Source organism: Macaca fascicularis, chromosome 6 (assembly GCF_037993035.2).
Source record: "Macaca fascicularis isolate 582-1 chromosome 6, T2T-MFA8v1.1".
Taxonomy (NCBI): Eukaryota; Metazoa; Chordata; class Mammalia; order Primates; family Cercopithecidae; genus Macaca; species Macaca fascicularis.
Window position 1 is genome coordinate 28,363,812 of NC_088380.1, and position 8,418 is coordinate 28,372,229.

The 8,418-nt window shown below is 33.5% G+C and overlaps 1 long non-coding RNA gene across 1 annotated transcript; it reads left to right on the forward strand.

Annotated features, from left to right (window-relative positions):
* Positions 1-1,818: 1,818 nt before the first annotated feature.
* Positions 1,819-6,057, forward strand: LOC135971096 (uncharacterized). Its single transcript, XR_010587178.1, has 2 exons — positions 1,819-1,986; positions 4,481-6,057. It is a non-coding gene; the product is annotated as an uncharacterized lncRNA (long non-coding RNA).
* Positions 6,058-8,418: the final 2,361 nt, after the last annotated feature.

Consider the following 8,418-nt stretch of genomic DNA (forward strand, 5'->3'; position numbering starts at 1 on the left):
ATAAATAAAATATAGTACCATAAATAAAACACATTATCAATAGGGAAAACAAAAGCCTTGGTAAGACCATAAAACTAATGATCAATTATAGATTTGTGTAATTTTAAAATATTGATAAAGGCATAATAAGCAAATATGGCTTTTATGTGAAATATTATAGTGATTTCTTTTTCCAAAATCATAGGCAATATAAAATAGAATGGAATATTTTGAGGATTGTTAATAATGTCTTAAAACTAAGCATACTTTAGGGAAGAAAGCAATGTGGATTTTTAAAATTTATCTTAAAGCCAGTTTTTAGCTAGCCATATGTAGAAAGCTGAAACTGGATCCCTTCCTTACACCTTATACAAAAATTAATTCAACATGGATTAAAGACTTAAATATTAGACCTAAAACCATAAAAACCTTCGAAGAATACCTAGGCAATATCATTCAGGACGTAGGCATGGGCAAGGACTTCATGACTAAAACACCAAAAGCAATGGCAACAAAAGCCAAAATTGACAAATGGGATCTAATTACACAGAAGAGCTTCTGCACAGTAAAAGAAACTACCATCAGAGTGAACAGGCAACCTACAGAATGGGAGAAAATTTTTGCAATCTACCCATCTGACAAAGGGCTAATATCCAGAATCTACAAAAAACTTAAACAAATCTACAAGAAAAAATCAACCCCATCAAAAATTGGGCAAAGGATATGAACAGACACTTCTCAAAAGAAGACAGTTATGCAGCCAACAGACACATGAAAAAATGCCCATCATCACTGGTCATCAGAGAAATGCAAATCAAAATCATAACGAGATACCATCTCACACCAGTTAGAATGGTGATCATTAAAAAGTCAGGAAACAACAGATGCTGGAGAGGATGTGGAGAAATAGGAACACTTTTACACTGTTGGTGGGACTGTAAACTAGTTCAACCACTGTGAAAGACAGTGTGGCAATTCCTCAAGGATCTAGAACTAGAAATACCATTTGATCCAGCAATTCTATTCCTGGGTATATACCCAAAGGATTATAAGCCATGATGCTATAAAGACACATGCACATGTATGTTTATTGCAGCACTATTCACAATAGCAAAGACTTGGAACCAACCCAAATGTCCATCAATGATAGATTGGATTAAGAAAATGTGGCACATATACACCATGGAATACTATGCAATCATGAAAAAGGATGAGTTCATGTCCTTTGTAGGGACATGGATGAAGTTGGAAACCATCATTCTGAGCAAACTATCGCAAGGATAAAAAACCAAACACTGCATGTTCTCACTCATAGGTGGGACTTGAACAATGAGAACACTTGGACACAGGAAGGGGAACATCACACACCGGGTCTTGTCATGGGATGGGGGGAGGGGAGGCATAGCATTGGGAGATATACTTAATGTAAATGACGAGATAATGGGTGCAGCACACCAACATGGCACATGTATACATATGTAACAAACCTGCACCTTGTGCACATGTACCCTAGAACTTAAAATTTAAAAAAAATAATTAAATTTAATTTGGCTAAAGTTTTTCTTTTAGCACCAATGAATACAGTGTAAATTTATGTTACAGAAAATGCCTTATCATATTTGTAAACCCCATAGTATTTAGTTGGACATTTTAAAATTTATTTTGACTTGTGGGGAAAGCATCACTGGAAAAAAAAACTCAGACCTATTTTCCAAATTACTATTTTTTAGCACTGCAACAAGGATATTTCCCAGGCTCTCAAAACACAGAGTTGAGGCAATTGAAGTCAATTAATGGCAAAGATTGTTATGGGTTGAATTTCTTTTTTCCTCCAGATATATTTGAAAGTTCTAACCTTCAATATCTGTGAATGGGATCTTATTTGGAAATACAGCCTCTGCAAATGCTCAAGTTAAGATGAAGTTTTAGAGTCAAACCCAATCCAATATTACTGCTGTCCTTATAAAAAGAAAAAAAAAATGGACATAGAGACAAACGTATAGAAAGGTAAGATGGTGTGAAGACAGGGAGAATGTCATGTACAAATCAAAGAACACCTGAAGCCACCGAAAGCAAGGAGAGGTGCATGGAATTAAAACTTTCCCTCATAGCTCTCAGAAATGACTGACACTGCCATCACCTACACTTTAGACTTCCAGCCTCTAGAGATGCAAGAAATAGCGCATGTATACATGTGTAACAAACCTGCACGTTGTGCACATGTACCCTAGAACTTAAAGTATAATAATAATAAAAAAAAAAAAGAAGTAAGTTTCTGTTGCTTAAACCACACATTTTGTTTTATGGCAGACCTAGCAAACGAATACATGTATTTAATACAGTATTTTAAAAACGAATTTAAATTCGATTTAAATCTCTAAGTTTGCAAAAATATTACTTTGTAAAAACAAAGCAAATAATTTGTATGTGTTTGTACTTCAACTTATATAGAGGAGAATCAAACTAAAATGGTTCTCACTAAGTATATATAGTATGTATACATATATACACACTAAGTATATAATAAATACATTTAAATAATATAAATGTATTAAATATACATTTAAATAATATAAACATTTTAATAATATAAATGTTTTCATTAAGTGTATATAATGTATATATTAATTTATATATCACATATGTGATATATTAATTTATATATCATATGTGATATGCATATTAAGATTAATATAATTTATATTACTATATATAAATACATCTATACTATATATACTTATATAGTGTACATTACTTATATATACTTATATAATTTAATTTATATGTCACATGTATAGTATATATTATATATTAATATACCATATATAAATGAGAACATTTATATTATTTAATTATTTATATTATTTAAATGTACATTAATACATTTATATTATTTAAATGCATGTATTTAATGTTTATATTATTTATCTATATACATATATATATACACATGAGGAGAGAGAGAGAAGAAGGAGGAGGAAGAAAAAGAGGAGGAAGAGGAGGGGGAAGAGGAGCAGTGAGGAGGTAGAAGAACATAACTAAAATCACTCTCTCCTATTGGTTTATTGTTCACTATCTTCAATTTTTTTCTTCTGTCATTGGTGCTTTCAACAATTTTAATGTGACTAAAATACAACAACATACTATCTTTGATACTACTTATTTATCTTCTATTTGCATACTATAGTGAGCTATGAGATGGTTTTGAAAATCGAACTTCTACTCTCTCCATCCTTGAGCTTTTGAAAAACAAAGAAACAGAGGTTAACTTAAATTTTAAGTAAACTATATGAAACAAACAGCAGTCATTGATCTAAATAACTAATTATCTGTACTACATGTGTTTAGCCCCCGAAAACAGAAAGCAGACGGATCATTAAGACAAAGGACATAATACAATAACCTATTTGTGATCTTAATCCCCTCTTATCATACTGATTAACTCATTTTTGCCCTGATGTTCTTCCAGAAATAAGATAAATAATAGTCTCTAAATGCCCTCACAGTGCGGAGCTGCATGCATTTCCCTGCTTTTCCTCTATGCCAGCTTTTCTTTGATGCTGAAGCTTCAGAACATTTTGTGCATCTAGGCATATTAGGTATAAAAGCTTTTAATCACACTAATTCCTCTAACTGTTCATAATCTATATCTAAGTCTCTCATCTGTTCCTATTCTGACACAGCTGCCGCTGGACCTAAAAAAAATGTTCCTTACATACTGCTTTAACTGAGCTGAACTCAGAATTTAACTAACATGGATCATTGTTTCTTCCTTTCTATATTTTCCCCTTGACCATAGTGACTACTCACTTATCTATGATGAAGGTTGATTCTTAGATTCTCTCCACACAGTAGACTTCATTTGGCTACTTCAAGTTTCAGTTGGCAAACATTTGGAAAAAATGGACATATGCATACTGCCTTCCGATAGATATTTGTTCATTTTCGTGTCTATTTAAAATTCCTCTGTCCATTGTGGAGATTTAAAATAATTTCCGGAACTCAAGGAATCTTCTTAAACTGTATTTTTTTGTTGTCTCTGTGTCATCTCATTACTCAAAATACTTCCCTTAGATTCTATTTCTGTCTATTCTGAATGACTTTCCTTCTTTTCTTCTTAAGGGTGGTACTCATTCTTCCTTATATCTTTTCCTATCAAAACATATTTTAAAAATATCTTGCTATTTATCCATTGTAAGGGTCCATAGTAAGAAATCATTTATTATTATTTCATAAATGTAGTTTAATTGTGAACTGTGAAAAAATGTGAATTCCAGAGATTACATTAAAAGCAAACAAAATGCATATTTGCATAGCTCAAGTGACCCAAAAGGAAAGGTAATTGGTAATGAAGAGTAAAATGGTGCTGTATGGGAATATAATAAAAGTAGGGGGCAAATTAAAATTTTAAATAAAATTATTTATCAAAGGATAATGGTCTTCTGAAAGAATAAGGAGGACATTATTTTCTTTCTTTTCTTTCTTTTTTTTTTTTTTTTAGACGGACTCTTGCTGTGTTGCCAGGCTGGAGAGAAGGACATGAGGACATTGCTTTCTCTGGAACACAAAAGAACAACTTGACACACCTGATAAATAGTGCAGAATAACAAATTTTTTAAAAAGTTTCTTCAATGATTTAAGACGCATTTGCATTCAATTGATTCAGTGTATAAAAATTATTGTGTGGCTATGGTAGATCAGTCACTGTAATAAATAACCGTTATACCAGACAAAAAATTCTATCTTTAAGAATTATCAAAGTACATAAAATGTCTAGAATATTTTAATGAAGAGATTGTATACATTGATAGTGCAATTCTCAATTTGAAGATGGTGGTAATCTTTAGGAGATATAAAGGATGTTGATAATCTGGTGGTTAACTTGTATAGCACATTTATTTCTTTAAAATTTCTTTCTCTCTTCAGAGATTATTTTAAATGTAAACCTTCACATTAGCAACCCCCTGTAAAATTATATGGACCCCATTTCAGATAATAAAAAAGTGTAATTGTGCTCTAAAAATAGACAATTTGAATGATGATGACAACATTGAGAATTTTAATACAAGATATTATTAACTGTTTAGAGCTGTGCTATATTTTACATATGACTTATTTTATTTAATCTGCATTACAGCCCTGTAAAAACGGCATGCTAATTTAAGTTTTAGAAAAAAAGAAAAGGAGTTAAGGAGACCAAATAACTTGAGGAGAACAGTCAGGAAATTGTAAGTAGTGAAGTCTTTATGTTTTGTAGTCTAGCACTGACTGACTTTAAACCCTCGCTTTTATTCTTTCTTGCAAACGCCTTCCTTTTGTTTTTATTTTACTAATTTTACTTAACTTGATAACTATTTTTGATATGAGTATTGGCTATTTGGGTTCAAGTCCATACTCGTATTTATTTGGAATTGAGATTGTTTAACCTGAGGAGAGAGCAGAAAATGGTGGTTCTGAGTAACCTATGGAATCAGACCTACTTCACTTCATCCCCAGTAGTTTAATTCCTACAACAACCCAGAGAAGACATAAGAAAGCCTTATTAGAACCAAGTAAGTAGATTTAAATCATAATTAACTTGCCTAAGATTACATTACTTGTAAATGGCAGACTAGAAATCTAAATAGATGGAATTTTCACTCCAAAGACTGTGTTGTAAAACTCTACGATATGCCCTCTTTTAAAAGAATCTCTATTTTACAGAAAAACTTGGTTAATCAGACTAGAAATACCTTAAATTACATTAAACTGGATTTACTTTAAGAATGCAATAGGCGGCCGGGCGCGGTGGCTCAAGCCTGTAATCCCAGCACTTTGGGAGGCCGAGACGGGCGAATCACGAGGTCAGGAGATCGAGACCATCCTGGCTAACACGGTGAAACCCCGTCTCTACTAAAAAAAATACAAAAAACTAGCCGGGCATGGTGGCGGATGCCTGTAGTCCCAGCTACTCGGGGGGCTGAGGCAGGAGAATGGAGTAAACCCGGGAGGTGGAGCTTGCAGTGAGCTGAGATCCGGCCACTGCACTCCAGCGTGGGCGACAGAGCGAGACTCCGTCTCAAAAAAAAAAAAAAAGAATGCAATAGACAAGAAGGAAGTGACTATAAAATGATTGATTTAGCATATGAGTACAATAAATATCCCCTATGTCTTTGGAGTATTACGTTTCTATGCATCACACACCTTTAGATTTCTGAACTAGAGATATTGCACCATGAATTTAATGTAGCACTTTTGAATTACTAAAGTACATTGATATATTTATTTAATCACTCCTGGAAAGTAGCAGACTTTACAGTTATTAAAAAATAGACCTAGAAACCACAAGATAATTAATGATAAGATAGATCAATAAATTATGTTTAGAAACATAGAGACTTTATAATTACATGTGAGGGGCATTATCAGATTAAATTTAACTGCTGCATTTCCGGATCTTGAATAAAGTGTGAAAATTAAAGGCAATTTAGAAGGGAAATATATTTATTTAGGAAAAAAAAAGACAAAAAGTAGATTATCAAAAAATAAGTCAGCCAGATTTTCATGAGAGTAAGAGAAAGACTGAGAGAAAGGATATGTGAGAGAAAATGAAAGAGATTATCGAAATTGAGACACATTTAGGTGAACTCTGATAAAAATGTGCAGTGTTTTATTTCTTATAAATAGCACAATGATGGTAACACAAGTAGCAATACAAAGTTTTGGTGAGTACTTTTGGTGAGATTGCATCTACCTCACTCAAGATTGGGACAAAACTCAAACTGAAGCAATTATCTTGTAATGAAGAAAAATACAAATATGAAAGAACTTGATAAGAAGTTTGGACCACAAAGAATAAGGTCAAAAAGTAGAAAACTGTTATTATTATTTTTTGAAATCTGTCTTGAATCATTGGCCTTGAGAGTTCTGGTAACTAATTACCCACCACTTCTTCCATTAACTCTGGTCATGTCAGTGTGGGTGATATAGCATGTCATTGCATTTTTGTATTGTCTCACTTAATCCGGTCACTGACATAGTAGGAGAAAAGTCTGAGGTCTTCTGGGGAAAGTCTGGAGCCTTTTCCCCTACTTCCAATTGCAAGTTACTCTGATATTAATACAATCAGGTTTTCTGTTGCCTAAAGTTCTCTCCATTATTAGCATTAATAAGTTTATTTAAATAATGTATATGTCTCAAGTAACGTGTTCCACCACAACGAATAAATAAATACATAAAAATAAAGACTCAACATAAAATTAATTCAATGAAACAGAAAGTTAGCTTAATCAGGGGTTCTCATTTCACTGCATTTAAGTTAACTGATTTTTTCCACTCACCTTTTCCATCCTTCTTTTCTTCTTTTTAAAATTGTTTTACTAAATTTTGAAATTTTATGATAAAATACTTTAAGGTAATAAAATCTGTTTTATGCTATTTAATACTTAGCAAGCAAACAGTATCCCTACTAAATAACTATTGATATAGAATCTTTATAGAAGTTTATCATTCAGAAAAACAGCAATACATTATCTTAATTGACTTTAATGTTGATGGTTTCCCACACGGAACTTCAGTGTTACATTTTTTGAAAGCCCCGTGCAGATATATATTTGGATTTAATGATGCATCACATTAAAGAACCTTTTGTGGGGGGAGTAACATAATATCATAAAGTTTTTATAAAGTTTTACAGTAAGAAAGCAATAAATATTCTTTGAATAACATGAGAGCAAACAAAATCTATCAAAAAATATTTAAATATATATTATAAGGGTAGTGACATAATTAAGATGGTGAAATAGAAGTTGCTCATATTCCCCCAAAACAGCAAAAATTCTGCACCCATCAATAGTTAAAAATCTTTCTTCAGGAGCCTCAGGATTCAGGTAGGAGTTTGTGAACTCTAGTACAACACAAAACCCTGGAGGGTTGTTTTAAGGGCAACTGACACCTGGGTGGCTGATCCACCAAGGTTGCTAGTACCTTGACGGAAAGGGTCGTCTGCCCACTGACAGCAGTAGCACCTGAAAGTGGACCTGTGGCCCTGCTTTAGCCTTCTCGAGCTGAGGTCCTAGCTAAGAGTGGCTTATACAAGGACACAGAGAGAGACTCAGCCATATCTTGCAGTCTGGGCCTCCCTGATGGGCTCACCAAGCTCTGTCACAGAACATATCCCATGAGGACACAATCTCAACTGTAGCCTCTCTCACTGCAATGAGGAAACTATATCATCTGTGCAGGCACTTGCTGGGAGATATGGACCGCTGTGAGCCAAAAAGACTGTACTCTGCTGCTTTTGCCCCACACTGAACTCCAAGAAGCCCAGTCCCAGCTCCAGCCACTGCCTTGCACCTCTATATGGCAACAGGAGAACTATGTCAATTTTGCAGAGACTTACTGAGGGATACATGTCCCTCTGATTTAACAAGACCAGGCTCTCCAGCCTCAGCCCCATAG